Source organism: Liolophura sinensis, chromosome 8 (genome assembly GCF_032854445.1).
Source record: "Liolophura sinensis isolate JHLJ2023 chromosome 8, CUHK_Ljap_v2, whole genome shotgun sequence".
NCBI lineage: Eukaryota > Metazoa > Mollusca > Polyplacophora > Chitonida > Chitonidae > Liolophura > Liolophura sinensis.
Genome location: NC_088302.1, coordinates 18258727 through 18282385, shown reverse-complemented (window position 1 = coordinate 18282385; position 23659 = coordinate 18258727). Strand labels below are relative to the sequence as shown.

The 23659-nt window shown below is 37.5% G+C and overlaps 1 protein-coding gene across 3 annotated transcripts in view; it reads left to right on the top strand.

The window, feature by feature from the left end:
- Positions 1 to 23659, top strand: part of LOC135473958 (semaphorin-1A-like) — a 233143-nt gene that overhangs the window by 102564 nt on the left and 106920 nt on the right. Inside the window, exon 5 of one of the 3 annotated variants that reach the window (XM_064753924.1) lies at positions 14146 to 14248. The exons of the other annotated variants lie outside the window; for them this stretch is intronic. The gene's annotated coding sequence lies outside the window, so the exon portion shown is untranslated. The remainder of the gene's footprint in view (positions 1 to 14145; positions 14249 to 23659) is intronic. 3 annotated transcript variants of the gene reach the window in all.

Here is a 23659-nt window from a genome sequence, read left to right as displayed (position 1 = left end):
TGTAAGGTATGTATGAGCCACGTCAATCATTGTGTTGAATTTTGCTAAGTACCTGAGAAATCTTGAGAAATTGAATGTCTATGTAAGGTATGTATGAGCCACGTCAATCATTGTGTTGAATTTTGCTAAGTACCTGAGAAATCTTGAGAAATTGAATGTCTATGTAAGGTATGTATGAGCCACGTCAGTCATTGTGTTGAATTTTGCTAAGTACCAGAGAAATCTTGAGAAATTGAATGTCTATGTAAGGTATGTATGAGCCACGTCAATCATTGTGTTGAATTTTACTAAGTACCTGAGAAATCTTGAGAAATTGAATGTCTATGTAAGGTATGTATGAGCCACGTCAATCATTGTGTTGAATTTTACTAAGTACCAGAGAAATCTTAAGAAATTGAATGTCTATGTAAGGTATGTATGAGCCACGTCAATCAATGTGTTGAATTTTGCTAAGTACCTGAGAAATCTTGAGAAATTGAATGTCTATGTAAGGTATGTATGAACCACGTCAATCATTGTGTTGAATTTTGCTAAGTACCTGAGAAATCTTGAGAAATTGAATGTCTATGTAAGGTATGTATGAGCCACGTCAATCATTGTGTTGAATTTTACTAAGTACCTGAGAAATCTTGAGCAATTGAATGTCTATGTAAGGTATGTATGAGCCACGTCAATCATTGTGTTGAATTTTGCTAAGTACCTGAGAAATCTTGAGAAATTGAATGTCTGTGTAAGGTATGTATGAGCCACGTCAATCATTGTGTTGAATTTTACTAAGTACCAGAGAAATCTTAAGAAATTGAATGTCTATGTAAGGTATGTATGAGCCACGTCAATCAGTGTGTTGAATTTTGCTAAGTACCTGAGAAATCTTGAGAAATTGAATGTCTATGCAAGGTATGTATGAACCACGTCAATCATTGTGTTGAATTTTACTAAGTACCTGAGAAATCTTGAGAAATTGAATGTCTATGTAAGGTATGTATGAGCCACGTCAATCATTGTGTTGAATTTTACTAAGTACCTGAGAAATCTTGAGCAATTGAATGTCTATGTAAGGTATGTATGAGCCACGTCAATCATTGTGTTGAATTTTGCTAAGTACCTGAGAAATCTTGAGAAATTGAATGTCTGTGTAAGGTATGTATGAGCCACGTCAATCAGTGTGTTGAATTTTACTAAGTACCTGAGAAATCTTGAGAAATTGAATGTCTATGTAAGGTATGTATGAGCCACGTCAATCAGTGTGTTGAATTTTACTAAGTACCTGAGAAATCTTGAGGAATTGAATGTCTATGTAAGGTATGTATGAGCCATGTCAATCATTGTGTTGAATTTTGCTAAGTACCAGAGAAATCTTGAGAAATTGAATGTCTAGAAACAAATGATTCAGATGAATGACTCTCTTCCTCTCGGGTCGTTGATCGGAACGTCTGTCAGCAACCTGCAGATGATCATGGGTTTCCCCCAGGCTTTGCCGGTTTCCTCTCACCATAATGCTGGCCGCTGTCGTTGTACAGCGAAATATTTTGTGTACAGTAGTCAAATCAAATAGGTAAATCAGATGAAGGATATATCCTTACGTATTAGGCAGTAATGTCTGATTTGTTTTTACAGTGGAGTAACTACCATATTGTTCTTAATGAAGAGATATTGGATTATATATTTTGTAATGAATTGATTACACTTGTTTCATTTGTTTTAGGCAATTTCAATAATGCATAAAGTGTTGTATTCTTCACAATACTGCCTGAGGCTTAATTATCCAGCTTGTTTGTTACAAACATATGTAATGGATAGGTATAGCATTAATATTATATAGATACATAGTAATCAGTTTTGATCTAATTTTGAAGTTGTTTCAGTTTAAGTATTTCAGGAAATAAAAAAATATTTTGTTTCACACGTGGTATAACAGCAGTGAATTTATAACCGGTACATGTAACAAATTTGGGGAGCATTTGTCATTATACAGGTATTAAGGTTTAGAAATTGGTTTGGTACGGCCATAAAACAATGTAAACAGATTGTTCACTTCCTAATCATCTGCATTAATCATCCACTTCTGTGATTATCACTGTTGTTCTGCATGACTGTTAAGTCTGCTTTTATGACAAGAAAATTGACAATTCTGGATATTAATGATTCAGGCTGGAATAACCCTGCTAGATTAGAGTTAGCTGAGGTTGTTGAGTATATGTAACAAGCCACCTTCTCAGTGCACATTCTTATAACAGATCTTTGTTAGATTGAAGCTCTGGCTTTGCCGAACCTTTGAGGTCATACAAACAGGGCTGTTTGTCACCTGAATTGCTGTCAGTGTGTAATTAGTGTAAAGTGACGCTTTTTTTTTGGAGACGTCTGAATCAGCGAGGAAGGGAATCAGCTGACAGACACCCGGCCGTGGACTGTGCAGGGTTTGTTTCCCATACGAGCCAGAGAAATATTGCATGACCTTACCTGTATGGGTACGTGATCTGTGAGCAGGTACACAAGCACCTTCCCAGTGACAGGTACACACCTTATGGGTAGACATCATTGTATTAGTGCTACACGATCAACAGGTAGACAGGACTCTTTTTTTTTTAAGATTTCAAAAGTTGAGATAATTGGGGGTTTGACCACAATCTAATATGATATCATGACGAACAAAATCCATTGTTAAAAGACACAAACCTGCCTTTGTCCAGGAAATGCATAACTGCTGTCAAGGACAAAAGAGGACGCAATAAGTTGCACAATATTGGCCTAATTTGCTCTTTATAAGTACCACTGTCGTCAGTGCACACATTGTTGTCTGTTTTTTTTTTTCTGTTTTTTTTTTTTACCAATGCTTTGATCATAATGGCTGTAGGAAAAATTCCACACCCTGACGGTAAAGCAAAACACAATGTAACTTAAGCTATTTGTTTTGAATCTTCGCAGTTTAGGTTCAGACTATCTAATAAATTACATGTCAAGTATAAAGTAAGTCACATTTTGCACATCTGGGCCAGTTTAAAACCAAGACTTATAATCATGATTGTAAAGCTCTGAATTTTTGGCTTGCACCAAATATCACTTTATGTCATCAATGTCTGCAGTGTTATGGTGTACTCAGGACCACTCCAGCTGATTTCCATGGCAATATGGGAAACTGATGTACTAACCAATCCTTGTACTAACCAATCCTTCAGTAATTCACATCCAGAATTGTCAGACCACTGTCCCCTTGACATGTCCATAGGATTCCACCATCAGAAGAATGGAGATCTTATAATCTAGTTGTCAATTCTTTTTTTCTCCAAATGCTCCAACTGGCCACATTCCCACTTGATTCCTAGCTAGAGCAAGTTGTTTTTAGTCCGTCTAACTTATCATGATCAACAAAATTGTTAGCTGTGACATGTACAAGTAATTTGAAATGGAGGTAAAAGGATTATAATTGCAGAGAAGTTGTTTCCAGTTTAAAAACGTATAATATTTGTAAATGCTTTTTCCAAACCTCCAAAGTCATTTTCTGGCACAATTTGTAATTTTTTGAGCAGACAACCACCTTATTTGTCATGGACAGTAATAGTCCTTTAATTAAACTGTTTTAGGTTCATTATGGGGGTAATTTCAGGCACTGGTAACAACAGGTTTAGGGTGCACTCAAATTGATTCTGAATCAGAGAATTCAGAGATGTTGTGAGAGGAAATAATGGACTTTGGAGTTTCATAAAAGCTGTCCAAGCCCTGGACTGTAGTCCTCAATTGTGAGAATGTTGTCCCAGTTTGGAAGCCAAATCTGTCAGCTGTTCTTAATTCGATCAGATTAATTCTCGCCATGGTTCGTTGTCACCTGGAAATCACCCTTAAGCCGATAAGCCACCATCTATTGATCTGTCGGCCGTAAAAAGATGGCAGAGCAGATACCTGGAATACTTCCAATGGTTGAGGTGGAAGGCTTTGAGGTGACTGGTCGGTTTTCGGATCCATGCAATGCTGATACGTTGTTGGTCACCAAACATTGTGTTTTCTTAGTTCGGGGGAAGGGGGGGGGGTGGTGGAGGGGAAAGAGATCACACATATGGAACAGTGAGAAATGTCACATATTGGTAAACTTGGTCCACATCTTCTGTCTAGGAATCAATTCTACATAGAAATCCATCAGGATGAAAAAGCATGTGATGAAATCACATATTAATTTTTGTCTTTTTTTTTACCTGGAGTCAGAAGTATTTATTGACTTGCATTATCTGAGCACCTGTTCTCTTTAGCGAATTTTTAGGAGCTATCACACTTTAAGCCTACATTGACAGAGCAGAATTTGTCATATGCACACATATGCAGGTACACTTGATTGTAATAATGACAAATTAATTAATAAATACATGATGTAAGGACTAGTGTAAAGCTGGTCCTGTACATGTACCTGTACCTGTACCTTTGCCGGTACCTGTACCTTTACATGTACCTCTAAATTGAAGGTACCTCAGTCTGATGTGGAAAGTTCATATTAAGGTTACAAATGATAAGACAAAAACATTGTGACAGGATTCATTTGGTTGAACCATCCCGGTGATATTTAATAAGTAGGTGACATCTACCACATGGAACAGGCTGATTAGCACCCATGTGCTACCTGAAATCCAGAGATTCCTAAAACATCCCCGCTCTGAACTGGGTTACAAAACCCGAGAGGGCTCAACTAATCCCCTTTAAACATTTAATTCCTTTGAGGTGAGAGCGGAAGAAAGAGAAACTCTGTGGGGTTGGTAATTGGAAGTGGATGAAGAGCATAGGGGTCAGGAGATCAGTAGGGTGACCTGGCAGGGTTACATGAGATGACAGGGACATTCACACATAGGTGGAGGTGATAACGTTACCTGTGGATATCTCCTCACAACATCCAGGTTATCTGCTTTTGTCTGCAGATACCTTTGTAATTTGGTAAATAAAATGTTTGTTTATGCCACTTGTTCGTTCGGGGCAAAGTCAGCATTTTCTTTTTGTTATAGTCCTAATTTTGGTATGCTGAAATAAAATACTCTGGATATGTATCAGTGTCCATAACAAGCACTTGTGAAGAAATGAAACTGCTATGTAGAAGTTGTATTATCATGAATGGGCCTGACTCCATGCCACAGGCAAAATAATCATGCTCTTATGTATCTTTATTTTTTTTAAGCTACACTATTTTTTCTAGGGGCCTCCATGGCTCAGTTGGTTAGTGCGCTAGCGCAGCGTAATGACCCAGGAGCCTCTCACGAGTGCGGTAGCTGTGAGTTCAAATCCAGCTCATGCTGGCTTCCTCTCCGGCCGTAAGTGGGAAGGTCTGCCAGCAACCTGCGGATGCTCATTGGTTTCCACCGGCTATGCTCGGTTCCCTCCCACCATAATGCTTACCGATCAAATAAATAAATAATATTTTTTCTATTTTTCAAATCATGCAGTACCACTAGATAAGTCTTACATAACTCACAATTTATGTAAATCTTGACATCACAAGTTTTTATGTTACCAGTATTTGGGCACTTCATTTTGTTACCAGTATTTGGGCACTTCATTTTGTTACCAGTATTTGGGGACTTCCTTTTGTTATCGCCAGACTCTTGAAAATTTCATCACTTTATTTGCTGTCATCAGGAGATGAGATGAGATAAGGGGAAAACAAGGTGCCTAATCATTGAGTCACAATCATATCTTTGTTTGTAGTTGTTTTTTAACTGCTTCTTGTGCTTCCTTGTTTTTTGGCACTCCGTACTAAATTTTGTATAGAGAATTTAGTAGAGAACTCTTTACTACATGTACAAGAGATAAATGATTGGCTTTTATGACAAGAATATTCCTTGTTTTGACAGGTTGTTGTTGTTGAATTCAGTAGCTGCAAGATGTGGTTGAATTAGGTGACTGCAATTAATGTTGATTTGAAATTTATGTGTGAATAAAGATGAAAGTCTTAAAGAAATGCACGAAGTGCCTCAGGATTTTGTCTTGTACACATTATTGCAGTAACTAGATTTTGCCTTGTGTTGTTCAGTGATAACATCAATTAGCTATAAATGATACAGCTTCAGATGAAAAAGGAATAATGATGAAAAGCCTTTGTTCTGGGACAGTTATTTTGAGGCCACCAATGAAGAATTGTTACGAAGCTGAGTCCCCACTCCAGGGCAAATTTGTTAGATTTTCAGATTTCATCTGTATGAACAGTTGACACTGGTGGTTTAATTATAAGATCATTATTAATAGCTTTTGTTTTGTATTTTGTTTTTTTTTTTCTTTTAAGTGTGTGTGTTTCTCTCATGCCATGTAATTAAAGATCACAATTAGATTGCAACTTTTGTTGTTTTCTTTTTTTATCTCATTTTAAACTATATTTAAACAACACTGACTTCCACAACTTCAAAAAAAGTGTTGAAATGTATTGTCCTTGTTGTCATGCTCGCTTACAAGGAAAGCCTCGTTCAGTTTTTCACCCAATTCTTTCAGAGGCCTTTCAATGGCCAGAACAATGGCTTTTGTAATGTAGTATAATTTTTATATATTTTGTGCAATTTTCAAGTTATATTTATAAATTCTCAAGTTATTAAGCAAATGTTAAAAGAGGAATTAGTGACAAAATCACTAATTAATTTAACTCTTGGGCACATTTAGCTTGAATATATTGGAATAATATAGACATATTACCTCTTTGTGTTCATGGAAAACGCAGAAGGAAGGTCTTTTTTTACTGAATTAATTAGTTTCGGAAGTATTGAGTTCATACGGGTACAAGACCTTTTCGCTATTGAGTTCAAATTTGGAGTCTTGTGAAACTTGTGTCCGTGTCTGAAGAATTTGAGATTCAGACAGGTTAGGCGTGGTGTCTAGAAGCAGGAAAGAGGGGATGATCGTTGGGTAGCTTTTAATGTCCTTTCTGCAGCAGTGTTTCTCCCATGCTCATCTTCTTCCTTCTGCCCTTGGGCTGGGTGGAGCCTGTCTGTGCACCCCTTAATCCCTCAGACATACCCTAAACCCCTTCATGCCTACACTATATCTGGTCAGGTTTTCACCTGTTGACTGGACAAACTGGGCAAACTTGTCTTATGTTGTCCCATTGTAACCTAAAGTGTTTCAAGCTCATTTGCTGTAGATCACCAAGAAATTGATCCTCTGTGTTTTAGTTTTGCATTAGCCAAGTGCTCTTATGGCTGACACTTGGCCGATATATCTTATCCAGACAAACCAACCAAATATCCGCTGGCAGCTCTTTTTAAGGCGGCAGAGGATTCTCCTGTCCTTCATTTGATTTGCCCTCTGATTCAATACAACAGCTTACAAGATCTCAGCCTCTGTGTGTGGCTCCAGTACTCCAACTTGCTCTCCGAGTAAACCAAATGCAGTGCAGGGATTTTTTTCTTTCTTTCTTTCTCCTTCTTTCTTTTTACCCTTTTGCCTCCTGTGCTATGGCCTTGGTTTCTTACCTGTTTTATTGGATTGGATGCTCTCTCGATGGCTGCAAGAAACTCTCCTGATCAAACTCACATCACCTCCAACTTTTTTTGTCCACTTCCGAGTCTTTTATCCTTGATTTTCAGTTGTGATTAAGTCGTGTCTTCGTTCTCAGATCTCATCATAGACCTTTAAGATGTGGACTCAGCATTGTCCAACCTTGATTTAAGATTTGATTCTTTAAATCTGGTTAGATATCGTTGCTCAGGATTGAGCTAGCCGGGTTTCTCCAGATGAATAATCACCATGCCTACCTGTAGCTGCCTGCAGACTTTGGCTGGCATTGCAAATCTTTACAAGATTATATAGTACCACACATTTAGATCTGGCATATTTTAAATATCCATATATTTACTTGTTTTACCTCAGTGTTGTCTTTACACATTTCTTTGTTTATTTGTTTGTTTTGTTCTGTTCTGTTCTGTGTTGTTGTTTTTTTTCTTTTCATTTTTTTTCAAATGGGTCCCTTTGGGACTGTATATGGATTGATAGTTCATAAATTGAAAACTGAGTATGAAATATTAATTCTTAGTGTTATTTTTAGATGGCTTGATTATTAAAAAAAAGCAATCCTTATAAAGTGCTTTATTTAGTATTATACTGACAGTATGTTTAATGTCCAGAAAAAAGAAATTATTAGGGTACATTTTTGTATTCTAACATTCAAATCTCAGTAATTATAAAATGACAAATAGATTTGGATAACCTCAGAAAAAACGTTTGGCCACAAGAAAAAATTATACTAAATGTGCATTTAGAGTATTGCAGAGAAACCATTTCAGTTAACATGACTGTAGATTTACCAAGATTTATTACCGTAATGCTTATTAGGTGGTGCATGTTGTTAAATTTTCCACTTTTTAATCCTTTACTCATTAAGTGAAATCTTGCAAATGCGTTAAGATGAGCTGAAGTACAAAGGTTCAGATCTCTATCAAGTTGAAATAAAACCGGTTTTTCTGAATGAAATGGGTTAATCAGGTTGTCACATAATAATCTTTATAGCTTCAATTGTTTGAAACATGCCATTTGCGCTAAGCTCTTACATCTGAACGAATCAGAGCACTCGTTTTTCATTCCTCACTTAACGGGTACTTGCGCCGCTTTGTTATTAACCACTTGTTTACGAGTGACAAGGGTAAACTTACTACTTCCATCAGTGTAATGTCGAGAAACTCTTGATTTCTAAGTTTTCAGGCTTTCATTTCAAGGAGGTATTCTTTTTTCACCAAGTAGGATGCTGCTTATGATTTTGTACCGTGATTTTACACTTAAATGCAGTTGTTTACACTTATATGCAGTTGTTTACACTTATATGCAGTTGTTTACACTTATATGCAGTATTTTTCTTCAAGTGTTTTTCTGAGTCATGGGGATGAAATGGAAAGTTTTCATTTGTAGCTTTACGGTACATAAACTTGGAGCCTTAAAGGCTGTATCCAGCTGACTAGGTGGGTCACATCTGTTATATAGCTAGATCATGATGCTATTATCAAAGATTGTACTGATGTTCGACTTACCTGGTTTTGACCATTCGTGTAGTCAACCACCATACTTGCCCTAAAAATGACCATAAATTTCATCCATGACTTACTTGCCCATTTTTTCCCGATTTTGAGAATTCTTTAGATTCAAGAAAGGTATTTTGAGATTTGCTTGGAACTTGGGGGAATATTCTACTGGAAAATTGTAAGTTTCAGCACCAAATGTAATATTTTGTGACATTTATTTGCGTCTTAAAGTGCCTTTTTGTGAGTGAAATTTTAAGTCATTTATTATAAATAGCCAGTATGATATCTTGAATAGTAATATTTTTTGACATTTATTTGCGTCTAAAAGTGCATTTTGTGGTTGAAATTTTAAGTAATTTAGGATAAATAGCCAGCATGATGTCTTGAATAGTATTCTTAATTGACTTAACCTAAGACCAAATGTACAAAAATTTGTTCAAAGATTGAGTAACTTAATATGAAGAGAGTAAGGCGTAAAGCTTATACAATTATTTTCCTGAAACCTTAATTTTTTTTAAATACTTACTCAGAATTTTATTATTTTTTAAAATTGCTCAACGATGGCCTTTAAACTGCTTCAGTTGCATGATAGTTTGTGTCACCTGATGTGTATGGTAGAACTTCACACGACCTCTAGAATTGAGTTCAAAGTTCAAAGACAGTATCAGTTAAGCGTAAGTTGAATACCCCCCCATTTCAGTTTAGTTCCAATTTTAATCATAATATCCACTGAATTATAGTTGATTCATTGAATATATTTGCCTTTACATACAGAAATATACTTGGTCACTCCAGATAATGCCGTTTTGAGTTATACATTCACTTACATGTAAATTAATCCCAGCTTGAAAATGACATGGGTATATTGAGGTTCTGAGTCGCCTGACTTCTATATTGAATGACTTTATGTGCAATTATGAATGATGCATGCTCTGCCAGGTGTTAATTGGGGACATTTGAATGAAATAAATTCATAGTAAGCTTCAGTACATCTGGAAGCTGAGACACCTGGAATAGTCACAGTGTATAGGAGTACATTGGATATGTGAAGAGTAAAGCCTTAACTCCCCTGAGGGCCAGGATCAAAGATGAAAGCCTTAAGCCTGTGACTTATCTGTCGCTGACCTACAAACTGTTGGATGATTAGCTATGTACCCCCGGTTTCTGTTACACCTCTCTCATTTCCCTTACTTACAGTGTACCTGTATCTGCATCTACCCGTACTGGAGCTGCAGACTCACCTGGACATTTTTTTTTAGCTGACAGAATTACCTAAGATTACCTCTTATCCCTTGAACATGACTAAGCTCAGTTTACCTGTAAAAGGCCAGAAGACTTGACCCTAAAGTCTCACGCTCATGTATAATTTATTTTTTTACCTCCCACAAAAACAGTTGTGTGTCTGTCACTTCAGTGTTGTTGCTTGTTTTTATGCGGTGAGAAGTGTGTCTTAGCTCTTCACAGGTGGCCGTGCAGTGTGTTACAACTCTGCCTGGGACATCTGGATGAGAGGCTGGGTGAATGAGTACAGTTACCTTACCCCGGTCATCTACTCACCTATCTTGCTCCTATACCAATTCTCACCTAGGCACAATCATGACACCGTGAACTGTGGACATTGTTTTAAGAGTCCTCTTGTCTCCGTGTCTGACTGACTAATCATTCCATGTACCTCTCTGGCTTCCTTAAATATGCAACCAGAGACTTTTAAAGAAATTAACCATTAGTGAAGTATTCATACAGTTTATAGTTCTTTAAAAATTTTTCAGTCCTGGACTCAACCTATTTGTTGGGCCTGGGTGACAGTTCTGAGTGGGCAACTATATTCATATGGGGGTAATGTGCATCTGTGTATGTCGCATTGGCAAAGGTTGCCAGTTTACGCCCTGGTCTCCTGGTTTCTCTGGTCTCTTCCACCGATAAAACAGATCGCCATTGAATAAGCGAGAAATTCTTCAATAAATAAACAAATGAGAGTATTACAAAATATGTCAGTGGATTTAAAAGAGGATAATTAAAGCTACCGTGTTACACTGTATTAACGTACTGATTTGTTGGGAGATGCATACACGGCTTTAAGGCTTTAATACCTGTAATTTATTAGAACCTCCGGCTAATTTAGTGTAATATAATATTGTAAAGATAATCACTGTTACCTGATCTTGCCTAAAAAAAAAAAAGGTATCAAAATCAGAGGATGTGTGATGTATTCATAGCAATCTGTAGAATGATGACAAATGTCCTGTACGTAAAAAACACGAAGGATGTCCATGGAACGTGTACCTGTCTATAATACATTTCGCTGGACACAAACCTACCTGTGTTGACATTTACCTGATCGCCTCACCCACACAAGGCTACCTTCTGCACCTGATACCTGTGTTTATTAGCTGACTTACCTGCTAAGATAGATTACCTGTTGTTCTGCTCGTTAGTCTCTTGATTATCTCTCTGGACGTGCTCCTTGACCTGTCAGTGACTTTTTCCCCTGCTGTAAAATGCAAAATGTCACATTTCTTGTCATATGATTGATGGATTATACGGTGTTCCGTCATACGGGGTACAAACTGAAGGAAATACAGGTGCTAGTTTTCCCTTGGAGCTTGTATAGATTTACCTCCTCAAAATAATGAACTACAGATACATAACTGTTTATTTTCTAGATGATTTCATTTTCATTCAGTGTCTTTAGTCCTGTTTCGAGAGTTATTGTCGTCGGGTGTGGTATGAAAATCTTTTAGGTTCATCTAAATTAATTGACTTCTTGGTCGTTGGGTTTACAATAGACATAGGGTGATACGCTTAACTCATGAAATTGCCAAGTAACACTAAATTAGCAAATAACAAATGGGACTGGCGAATAATATGAACAGTTTTGCCCACTGGGAGAGTTGTGGGAGGGTGTCAGAAAATTGCAGCTGTAGAAACGCGCTCTGAAAAAAATTTTGGCCGAAAATTGCAGGAGTGTGTGGATGCAGTTGTGGAAACCCGGTCAATAGAATTAAGAGGATATATCAAAAAGATAAAAGCTGACAAAGTTACAATATCCATTTTATAGCAGCAGGCACTACATGAATTGTATGAATCCTTTCTTGTTTGTCAAATTCTTTATTGATTATTATTACAATAAAAGGTGGGCTTTTTGATTTGCCCATTGGGATACTTATAGATCTGAACTTTCACTGTGTTGATTGGTTTTTGCAGTTATTGAATAAACCAAAAACAAGCATGTAGCAGTGGCTGCAGATATGTGTACATCTTTGTCGTATGGTGCACACACTTGCATCTCTGCTGTGTGGAGCTAAAGTGGCTATTTCTCATTCATTCAGCCATAAACAGGTCTTGTATTAAACCCAGTAATTACAGGATTTCCTGTCTGAAATTCAAGGAGATCCGTGATGAACCTCCCGAGATTTTCTGTGGCAGCGTAATCGGCTAAAATGATTTGATGGTCACCAGGTGGGTATGCCCACGTAAATGGGTTGATCGGGGGCCCGGGGTTATTACGCTAGTTAATACGTCTCTGCTCTTCCGTTAATGAACTTCTGATGACCACTGTCTTGCATCGATGACAGATCAACGACAACAGCACCGTTTCCCACTGCCGTCTTTTGGACATTTTTGATAGGTTAATTTTGCAGTGTGTCTTTTTGCTAGTTGCAGCAATTACCGGCTGTCTACACAGCTAATTACAATGTCACTCTCCTCAAAGAAGCGTAGGAATTAAGCACATTGCAACCGCAGTCATTCTGCCTCATTAGCGATGACTTCCTCCCTGTTGTCTGCAGTTGCCAGCAGGTGTCGCTCTGCATGGCGCAATTTAATCACAGGTGCTACATGAGACGGAGAATAAAAACAGTCAGCGTCTTGAGGTAATTAACACAAATGTGTGCAATAAATGGTTATAATTAAATCTCCAACGTCATGCAATGTGAAGATAATTCTTCATTTTTTTGGTTGATCTGGAAGTCCATGTAGCTTAACGTAAATTCAAAATAAAAACAAAGCACTATAACCAGTTTTGTCTGAACGGACCAAGAAATTGAAACAGCACGATTTTCCGTAATTACTTCCACTTTGGCTAATTCGTTCCAAAATTTCTCACTTAAAACTTCCGCTAAACTTGTGGAAAATATTTAAGGCAAGAACACAAATGAAAGAGCATGAGGAAATATAGCATGACGATAGAAAAGTCAGTCATGACCACAGATACATCGTTTCCTCTGCAGCAGAAGTTGGAGAAAACATTCAATTCATACTCTCCATACAGTCCTTTGTGAATGATGAATGAATATGTAGATTGCTGCCGCCTTGATGTTCCTGGGGCGTGGTAACAATAAGTGATGGATGACATTCATGTACAATGTAGTGATTTTAACAGTGTGATGTTCAGTGAAGACCACTTGCCTTCCACTGATACACAGCTTATCTGTATGTTTCATAAGAAGAAAATTTCTCAGTAACTTGCCAAAGGCTGGTGGTTTAATTATGCTGAGCACTCATTTCCTCAACCTGTATAACTGACCACCATCACGAAAAATAATGTTCAAGCCATGGTATACGTTCAAATATTGACCTCAAAACCAAAATAAAGTAGAATGATTGACACTGTCATACACAGATGTTATTCTCTATTTAGATAGTGCCGCACAGGTCTTTGATATGCAAATCGCAATGGCTGGCAACTGCAAGTCTTTGAATGGCCAAGGACATGTTGAGCTGTGAGGTATAAGACTTCCGTAGTCTTCTGTGATATGCAAATTCCTACCTACGATTGGATATCTATGTACTATGGATGGCCACTGCAACCCTATGACTGGCCGAAACTTTAATCAAACTGAACACCGACACAGCCACTGCCAGCATCTGATCCCCCTCTCAAAATAACTAACACCTCTTACTTCTAACAGGTGAACTAAAAATTCATGAGTATGGTGATAAACAACCATGAAATAAATACAACTGCAGCTGTGAACCAGTTTATAAACTGCATTTAAACACGCAACACCATTGGTCAAAGTTCAAGGATTAAATGAACTGGTCACGACAAGCCCCTAGCCAGTGGGTGTTGTGATATATGTCTGTAGATATGCACTCAATTATAATTGATGGTCTCAGGTAGTTTTTACCATGCTTGAGATATCGCAGAGGTAATAAAGTTGCGTTTTTTTTTCAGCTCTCTGCTACTTTTTCACCTGATTAGCGGAGCCGAGCAGTCTCTGTATTATGATGTATTAGATGTATTTGTCGGATTTGCAGAGAAAAAATTTTTGAAAAAGGTAAGATTTATCTGGAGTATACTTGTTAGTAATTGATGTAGGAAGTAAATACTTGGTCTCAGCAGCTAGTGTATCGACCAGACAGATGGACAGACAGACTTCTGCTTCTGTCTGACCACAATTTTTTTGTATCTTTTTTTTTTTTTTTTTTTTTTCATGAAAGCTTCACGGACAAGAAAGCAAGCAAAGACATATCTCTGACAGTAATGTCTGCTTGAAGATTAATCACATTTTGCATATTCATATCCATACAAAGCTTTTTTTGACTTAGATCTTCTTACTTTGTGGAGACACTATTATAAAAGGGTTTTATGTCTGTTGTCTGTTTTCTGGTAGGTCCCTAGGAAAAAATTCAGGTGTGGGTTAGATTCTTATGAGTACGATCTGGTTTATGGACTTTCCTGATTTAGCTTGATACAGATTTGTGCTGATGTGGGGATATAGATTTGTCTTGAAGCTTGATACAGACTTGTGCTGAAATGGGGATATAGATTTGTGCTGAAGTGGGGATATAGATTTGTCCTGAAGCTTGATACAGATTTGTGCTGAAATGGGGATATAGATTTGTCCTAAAGCTTGATACAGACTTGTGCTGAAATGGGGATATAGATTTGTGCTGAAGTGGGGATATAGATTTGTCCTGAAACTTGATACAGACTTGTGCTGAAATGGGCATATAGATTTGTCCTGAAGTGGGGATATAATTTGTCCTGAAGCTTAATACAGATTTGTGCTGAAATGGGCATATAGATTTGTCCTGAAGTGGGGATATAGATTTGTACTGAAGCTTGATACAGATTTGTGCTGAAGTGGGGATATAGATTTGTCCTGAAACTTGATACAGACTTGTGCTGAAATGGGGATATAGATTTGTGCTGAATTGGGGATATAGATTTGTCCTGAAGCTTGATACAGATTTGTGCTGAAGTGGGGATATAGATTTGTCCTGAAACTTGATACAGATTTGTGCTGAAATGGGGATATAGATTTGTCCTGAAACTTGATACAGACTTGTGCTGAAATGGGGATATAGATTTGTGCTGAAGTGGGGATATAGATTTGTCCTGAAACTTGATACAGATTTGTGCTGAAGTGGGGATATAGATTTGTCTTGAAGCTTGATACAGATTTGTGCTGAAGTGGGGATATAGATTTGTCCTGAAGCTTGATACAGACTTGTGCTGAAGTTGGCATATAGATTTGTGCTGAAGTGGGGATATGGATTTGTCCTGAAACTTGATACAGATTTGTGCTGAAGTGGGGATATAGATTAGTCCTGAAGCTTGATACAGATTTGTGCTGAAGTGGGGATATAGATTTGTCCTGAAGCTTGATACAGATTTGTGCTGAAGTGGGGATATAGATTTGTCCTGAAGCTTGATACAGATTTGTGCTGAAGTGGGGATAAAGATTTGTCCTAAACTTGATACAGATTTGTGCTGAAGTGGGAATAAAGATTTGTCCTGAAGCTTGATACAGATTTGTGCTGAAATGGGGATATAGATTTGCCCTGAAGCTTGATACAGATTTGTGCTGAAATGGGGATATAGATTTGTCCTGAAGCTTGATACAGATTTGTGCTGAAATGGGGATATAGATTTGTCCTGAAGCTTGATACAGATTTGTGCGGAAGTGGGCATATAGATTTGTCCTGAAGCTTGATACAGATTTGTGCTGAAGTGGGCATATAGATTTGTCTTGAAGCTTGATACAGATTTGTGCTGAAGTGGGGATATAGATTTGTCCTCAAGTTAGGGATATGGATTTGTCCGGAAATTAAAGGATGTGGATTTGTCCTGAAGTAGGGATATGGATTTGTCCTGAAATTAAAGGATATGAAAATGTCCTGAAGTGGGGATATATATTTGTCCTGAAGTTGGCGATATGGATTTGCCCTGAAATTAAAGGATATGGATTTGTCTTGAAGTGGGGCTAGGGATTTGTCCTTCCATAGTTCAGTGCAAACCACAAATGGCTTTTGAAACAATATATATGAAGCCAAACTAAGCAGCATGATGTAATTTCTATTAAGGTTTTTCCTAGTTTGGTGCTTATTTCGGACACCTGCATTCTTGTTTATAAGATTAGTTGCCCATGTTCTTTTCAAGACTTACAGAATCCCAATGGCAATGAGATCCTGAATTTCATCTCTTGTAAATGTTATTAAGATGATATATGGCTTAAATACTGCTGGGGTGGTCATCAATGCAGAAATCATTCATTCATTCATTTATTCATTCCTTCTTAACAAAATATATTTTCTCTGTTCGCCTGGATATCCTTGGTCGTCATAGGAAAGGTGGAATGTACTGTTCTAGCAGTTGAGGTATTTCAGGTGCCTGGTGTTCAATCTTCCACAGCTGACCACATTTGACCGATTTTTGTCTTTAATGGCTCCCAGTAACTCACTATCAAGATTCCCCATTTTTGTACAAATTAACTTTCTGTGAGGAACAGGAGGCTGTTAAGCAGACGTTTTTTTTCTCTGTGGATGTTGTAATTGATGGGTGCTCTGGATAATGGGGAAGCTACATGTTCGCCTGATAAGGCCATTACCCGATATTTTTCATGCAGACAGCCGTGGGTTACTTAGATACTGACCAAATTCTATTAAGGCATCTAATTGATCATATTTTGAAGAACTGGGCCTTTATTGCTCCATTAGATGCTCTACTTTTGGCAGTGAATTAACTATTTCCGTCGAATATCACCGCCTTTTTTGAAGGGACATGAAATAAGCTGTTGGTAGCAAATTGATTCTGTTCATCATTTCATCAAAATTTACTTCATTTAAACGAGTTGCGTTTTAAAATTTTACAAAATGATGATCATGCAAGAGGGCACTGATATTCTTTCATTGTCCTTTCTGCAGTTGTTGCTTTTGGTTAAAGGAATTAAGGCCAGGCTGTCATTCAGTATTATTTTGCCTTTTAAGTATCAAGTCCTGTGTCGTAAATCTGCAGGGATACAGAGTAGAGTGGTGAGTAACTAGCTAATTTATTGTTTTGGACCTAGGGGGGAATTTATCTCCTCCACTCCACGGAAAATTTTATGTTCTTCATTTTTCAAGCAGAGTAATCAATTTTTGCAGGGATATGCCGTAGCTAGGTCATAACTGAAGAGTTATGGTCCCTGAGGAGCTCTCCTGTCAGTAGTTATCTAGACTAAACACCCTGGCAAATAGCCACGAGTTATGACAGCAGCAAACACTTCTGTTCTGTCTGTAAGCAGGTTGAGCAAATTCTGACAGTGAGGGTATCCCAAATTCGATGCTGTTCTGTGAACTTGTGATGTAAGGGATAGGTAACGTACTCGATTGCATAAAAGCTTAACTTTATAAATGTTCGCCGAGGAGAATAAAATGACAAATCCGTTGTTGAGGTTGTTTATGTATGACGTTCTCCATATGTATTTGGCCCATAGCGTATTTAAATTTATTGTCGCCAATAAAATTCTTTGCTTGATTCATTTTAAAGCTACAAAAATATTTTATGACTTGGTTCTTCACAGCACCAAGTACTGATGACGTTGCACAAGAATATTGGCTATTGAGACAGTCAATCCAGATTTGATCTACTTCGTGAACATTGTTCGTCTAAAACACCTTCAAGTGGTGGGACATACTCTTTTTGCTCTACACCGTAATAAGTCTGTATTTCTGTAGAGTTTTGCTGGTAAAGCCTTTAACGAGGTACCCTAAATGACCTTAAAACTCAACTGCAAGAAAACTTTATTATAGGTATTACTTATGCTGCTAATATTTACATTTTCCCGGTAGGATATCATCCTACTTTCCAATCACCCCTCAAGCACCTTTCTAAGATCAGAACATGTTCCAGAATGTGGAAAAATGAGCAAAATAGGTAAAACAAGCTCAATGGTCATCTTACGTACATATGACTATGCACAATTACGTATAGTGTAGCTCTTCATCCTTTTCACATGTTTGCAAGGTGCTTATTCAGATGTATTCTGAAGGTTTTATTCTGTGGAGACAGATAAAATCCTACTTTTTGTAAAGCCATGAAATTGGCCAATCCAACATGTAGTTTTGTCTCCAACATCAAATTATAAATGCACTGAAAGTTGTTCTTTCAAGTGCGAGAAGGTTTAAGGTAACTATGGGTGCTTTGTGGCAATGTACACAGACAGTTTTCTATATATTGACAACAAAATTTGGAGTATAGCATTTAACAAAAAAAAAAAGGTCAATATTAATCTCCGAAAATAAGACAGTATAATCCTAAATTCATCATAATCCTTGTTTTGAAATGCAGCCAGTTACCATAGATGACCATGAATCGTCCATGACTAACTTGCCCATTTTTCCCGATTCTGAGAGTTCTGTTGAGTTTTGAAAGGTATTTTAAGGTTTGCATGGAACGTGGGATGATATTCTACTGTAAATTGTAAGTTTCAGCACCAAAAATAATATTTTGTGATATTTACTTCCCTCTAAAAATGCACTTTTGAGGTCATTCAGGGTAATTTTCAATTGCAAAATTGGTCTATTGTCAAGTTCGTAATGTACAGATAGTGCCACTTTTCTCTCATGTCGTGTGAAATTACTTGTATCTTCCAATGAAATGTATTCAAAATATGGGAGCATCTGTAGCAGAAAACATAGTTCTGTCAATTACATTGCCAGTTCATGATGTATATAATTTCAGAATTGAAGGCCTAAATTTCAGTAAAGATGATGTGGGAGCGACTAATTTTGAGCATTACAACTGGGATAATTCCTTACCATCGGAACTGAGCTATTTATAATCTTTAACATGTTCTAGTATTTTTGTTCTTTTTTTCTTGTTGTGTTATTTTGTTTTTCAGTACTCCTATGACATCGTCTTGTCAGCATTTTTGTAAGTGGATAAGGAAAAAAAAGCGTTAGCAAATATCATTTTTCTGTAAAAATAATCAGTGATATAATATTTCATTTTGCAGAAGTCGAGTTTCACTTAATCGAAACCTTTTCCTCGCGGACTTGTGATGAAAAGCGACACAACTTTGATGGAGGCCTCGCCTGCACGAGATTGCGTTATCATTCACCATCTCTCAATTTCTGACTCGGTCTTTGGCATAGCAACACATCTTGTCTGAAGGGGCTGGTTAGATGAGAGGCGAAGGGTTCACTGGTAGGCGTTACTGCGCCATGAGAAAGCACTCGTTGGCAGAAACACTGGTCACCAAGGACGGTATGATATTCAGAAAAAGATGGCCATTGTCCGTCTGCTCTCTTCCTCAGTCTGGCGGACATGACTTGTTAGGGCAAGCCTTTGGTTGAAAATCACTGAGCTAGGCTTGCTTCATTACCCGTTTTCCTAGTCGGCTTGATGAGATCACGGCTCACCCATATTCTCTCGTAATGCAGAATGATTTGGAAGTAATAGCTGGCAGGTTCATCCCACATTAGCGACTTAAATAAGCTGGATTACTTGGTGGACAGCTGACAGTGGTCAAGCTCCCCGTGCCGTAGATTGCCTCTAAATAGAAAAATCAGCGAGCCTATTATGAGAGACACGGATGAATGCCTAATAACACGATGCGCTTCCTAGAAGAACTGCGTGTTTCTCGGCCGTAATGAGATCCGCAGAAAACATTTTTATCGCCAGCAGTTATTTTAATGCGTGACGTTGATGCAGGCAGGGTTTTGGAGTTACGAGCAGATTAAGACAAAGTGGAACAATAATGTTTTTAGATGAGCTAATTTTTTGTCAGCGTGTATGATGAAGTTTCAAGCTGTCTTAACCATCTCATTATCTCTGTATTTGCAGGAGAGACTGTCTCACATGTGACATTAGCTAAGCCTACCTAATTATTTACTTTCCATTCTGACGTGTTTATAGGGTGCACATCCAAGTATTTTGCAGATGCCCTTGGTTGTATAAGTAATACAGTTTGAAGTATGATAAGTAAGATAAGTTCAGTAGGCTTTAAGACTGTCGGATAAAGGGTATTTAAGGACAAATAACATGCCAAAATCCAGTTCCTCAATCAGTTGGTACCAGTTAATCAAGAGACCTGTTGTTTGTCTCATTGATAAATTTTTGAGTCCGTAAACGAAAAAAAAATGATCCTAATTGGCATATCATGTATTTATATCATTTTTGGTTTAAAAGTGTATTAGAACTTAAATCCAGTATAAACTTTGGTCCAGACTAAAGTACCATTAGCTTTGTTTTGGTATGAGACTAGTATTATGATTTAAGCCTGGATTAACTTAACTGCACTTTTGAACAATTAGCCCCTGAGTCGACCATTAAGATTTAAGCCTGGATTAAATATACCGCACTTTTGAACAACTAGCCCCAGAGTCTAGCATTAACGTTTAAGCCTGGATTAACTTTACCGCACTTTTGAACAACTACCCCCAGAGTCGAGCATTAAGATTTAAGCCTGGATTAAATATACCGCACTTTTGAACGACTAGCCCCAGAGTCTAGCATTAAGATTTAAGCCTGGATTAACTTTACCGCACTTTTGAACAACTAGCCCCAGAGTCTAGCATTAAGATTTAAGCCTGGATTAACTTTACCGCACTTTTGAACGACTAGCCCCAGAGTCTAGCATTAAGATTTAAGCCTGGATTAACTTTACCGCACTTTTGAACAATTAGTCCCCGATAAAAGACTACAGATGGTGGAAAGGGGTCGAACCACTGCATAATAATATGTAACACCATTCAAGGAAACAGGACAGAATTTCTTGAAAAAGAATGCTCCAGTATCAAGATCTTGAACAGAATTTGCTAGACTTAAGTACCATACATTTGTACATGCATGTAATGAACGAAAGCATAACAGAAAAATAACCTTTATCTTATGGTTAATATTTAAATATTACAGAGTTTGAAACTCATTCAGTTGATTGAGTGCCTTTTGCTTAATTCAGATTACCAGGCCAAATGCATGTGCTGCAGTATTAAAGTTGTAACTCATGGGCTGATCAAGGGCATTCTGCATGTCCAGATTGCGGGGGCTCATGACCACCCAGTTATATCATTTGCCACCAGTAATGACCAATGAGGTGGCAACACCGTTTGATCACTACACAGGTAAAATTTTAAGACCCTGTGCCAGTCCAGTTTTTGTCTCCCGTAAGGGCATTCAGTGATTATATTTATTTACTTCCTTTGATTGGTAAAGTTTTCATATGACAAGCTTATTAAATATAGCCACTACAGGCTTGTATTTATTTGTTTATTTATTTTATTGAGTTTTTCACTGTGCTAAGAAGGTGAGTTCCACTTAAAGGACGGAGGCCAATATTGTGATGGGAGGAAAACCGGGTAGAGTCTGGGGGAAACACATGACCATCCACAGGTTGTTACCAGAACGACCTTCCAGCATAAGACTGGTACAGGCTTGTACATTTGAAACTACATACCGTAAACTATTGAGTAGAACTTTTGAATCCCTGTAGTTTTGAATACTTTCAGTTATCAGTAAGCTGTTTTTTTTTTTTAAATTAAAAAGTAATTTAATCTTATCGTCAAGTGGATTTAAACTACAAAAGCGAGGTGTGTTATTGGAGAATGCAATTTAGATGACAACATGTACTTGGTCTTAATCACTTTTTGGAGTAGTAGGTAGAGTTTTACAATATTATCTCAATTATGCATGAAGATTACTTGATTGACTGGCAAAATGGTAGAGCGTCAGCGTTGTGATCAGGATATAACAACAATTTATGCGGACGTACATCAAGAGTTTGTATTCTAAATTCCTAGAATAAGACTTTCAAAAGGGCTGCAAGCTTGTAGGTATCTGGAAATAAGTTAACTTTGTTGGGCGTATATACGTATGTGCCGTATCTAAAAGAGGACTTCTTTTTCTTTTTTAGTTTAATCTCCTTAGGACTTTGTTGATCGATTCTAGCAAAACACGATTCACAAAAAACTTTTCAAATTTCCTTCATGCAGCTTCCAAGTTCTTTTTTTTGTGTGTGTGCCATTCTTTAACATAAATGTATTGTTTTTGATTATTTATTTTCATTTGCTTCACTTCTCGCTCCATAGAGATCCTTTTAGATTGAATAACAATTTCTTTCTTAAATTGATCGATAAACGTTAGATAAATGAATAGTGGGATTTTCTTCCTCTTTTTGCAATGTAAAATTGTTTCGCAGTAATGGATGTAGCTTATAATGTGCAGCGGGCTGTTTCGCCTACACTATTGGCATGCGTTCTTGATGAAGAGCAGGCGATATGACAAATGCCGAAAGCACTACCACCCAGTTCTGCTTGGATGGTATTCTGTGGATCCAATCAATCAATGGCCTCAGTCCTTTGTTATCCCAACGCTCCAGGCCGTGTTTGTTACAAATTGTTTGTTCCTAGCAGCACGGGGGCTTACGGAAAGTCATGTTCGCCTGTGATTACGATAATAGGGGAGCAGAGAAGGGTAAACACTGCCTCTTGTGCTGTCGTATTCTGTGATTAATAGCCTTTGATCGCTAATGAGTGATAATTCGCATCGCCTGCTGCCTTGATATTGTACGAAGTGTTGGGCCAACAAAACCACCGATACTGACAGATCGTCACATCTTTGCCCTGCCCTAACACTGCGATGGAATTTCTTTGGCTGAGGATACGGTCCTGACCCTAACCTCCCCCCACTCCCCCATGTCCTGTCAGCTGATCCGATAACCATTGGATAATATAGTTATGACTCAATGCTGAACTAATATTGATATTAAATTGCTTGCAAAGTGTGGTCTTTTTTCATACTCTTTGTAAACGGCTGAAGGAATCATATGCTACACACCTCATCATTTTTGGCCTTAATGTTGTAATTCTGAATTCACTGTATAAAAAGCATCTTGGAACAAATTCTTGGTTCTATATTTCACATGATTAATAGCTGATGCAGTATACATTCAATTTTATGTATTTGTAAAACATTGTAGCCTTTGGGGAAATCATTAAGATGTATATAGAGAAAAGCTTATAACTGTGTGAGCAACAATTTCAAACATTTAGAACTGTAAATGTAAGTGTCTAATATATAGCTTAGTGTATGCTGTTGGAGAGCCTTCAGGGAGTCTAATATGCCATATGCATGTACATAAGCTTGAGTAGGGGTTCAAATCTCACTCTGATCATAGCTTTCTTGTGAAGCCATTTAAGATCACATTACTTTTTTTGAAAATTAAATTTCTTAAATACTATTCATGCATATTCTCTGTTTTCAAGGAGTTAAAAAGAAATAATAAACTTAAAATAATAAACTGATAAAGATCCAAAAAGTAACATTTTCTTTCTCTTGAATGTATAGCACTGTATATAACAATCAGATTCTTCACAACAACTGTGCTGGGGCGTTGGTGGCAAGAAACGCTTGGCAGCTTTTGTAATGCTGTTCATATGGGCTTACATGAATTTCTTATGAGATCACTTAATCGCCTGCCAGT